Source organism: Aptenodytes forsteri, unplaced genomic scaffold (assembly GCF_000699145.1).
Source record: "Aptenodytes forsteri isolate BGI_AS27 unplaced genomic scaffold, ASM69914v1 Scaffold54, whole genome shotgun sequence".
Taxonomy (NCBI): Eukaryota; Metazoa; Chordata; class Aves; order Sphenisciformes; family Spheniscidae; genus Aptenodytes; species Aptenodytes forsteri.
In genome coordinates this window covers 12,513,820-12,514,741 of record NW_008796044.1, presented here as the reverse complement: position 1 = coordinate 12,514,741, position 922 = coordinate 12,513,820, and the positions used below count along the sequence as shown (strand labels likewise).

The 922-nt window shown below is 69.5% G+C and overlaps 1 protein-coding gene across 2 annotated transcripts in view; it reads left to right on the top strand.

Annotated features, from left to right (window-relative positions):
- The first annotated feature begins 681 nt into the window (after nucleotides 1–681).
- The window catches only part of G3BP1 (G3BP stress granule assembly factor 1), a 24,756-nt gene continuing 24,515 nt past the window's right edge, over nucleotides 682–922 (top strand). Inside the window, exon 1 of one of the 2 annotated variants that reach the window (XM_009285819.2) lies at nucleotides 682–810. The gene's annotated coding sequence lies outside the window, so the exon portion shown is untranslated. The remainder of the gene's footprint in view (nucleotides 811–922) is intronic. The other variant, XM_009285820.2, reaches the window with a different exon arrangement.

The following is a 922-nucleotide window of genomic DNA, read 5'->3' as shown; positions in this document are numbered from 1 at the left end:
ACGAGGGTGTGGCGGGTGGAGGCCGCGGACCGTTCCACTGTTACGGGTCTGCGCCCCCTCCACCCGTGGGGGGCCGGGAATTGGGTGACCCCGTGCTGGGGGAAGCAGCAGCAGGGCCTCAGCGCACAGCGCCATAGCCCGCCAGCCCCCCCTGCCGCCGCCATGTTGGGTGCCGTCCACTTCCCTCCAGCAGGGGGCGGTGCTGGGCGCAGAACGCCGCCCCTCGTGGCGGGCTGCCTGTCCCTTTAAGAACGCCGAAGGTGGCCTGTCCGTCAGGGCCCGCCGCGCTCTCCCATTGGCCGCCGAGCTCTGTGTCGCACAGAGGGGGCCGCCCCGATCTATAACGGGGTTTACCAGCACCTTCTCAAGGGCGCTGCTGTGCGGCTCAACCATACTACGGCGTCAGGTCTGGCCCGCCCTTCGCGCCTGGTAGCGCGGGTAGCGTCGTCCTATTGGCTAAAGGGGAAATCCATCGGGTCTCGTTCCACCCCGACAGCGAGAGCGCTACTGCCCATTGGTTCTGCTAAGTGTCGGTCACTCTCACGGCCCCGCGGAGCCAGGCCGCATGGTTGGTAAACTGAGCTGCCTCTCAGCTATGTGCCCGCCTCTTTTCCCGCTGTGGGCCAACTAGCATCCGAGTGAAGGCGACCGCCGTTCTCTGGTTGGCTGAGCCGCCTCCCGTTGGGGTAGGCTGCGCGCCGGATATATCTAGCCGGCGGCAGAGCACGCCGTTGCGTGAGGTGCTTCTCGTCCGCCGGGCAGGCCTTTGGTGAAGCGACGCCTCCCGCGCCCGTCCCGCTCCGCCCGCAGGTGAGGGGGAGGGCCCGCGGCCGCAGGGGGAGCAGGCGGGAGCCACCGGCGGGGTCATGTCCTCCCGGGTCATGTCCTCCCGGCGATGGCTGCGGGCCGCACGCACCGGGCC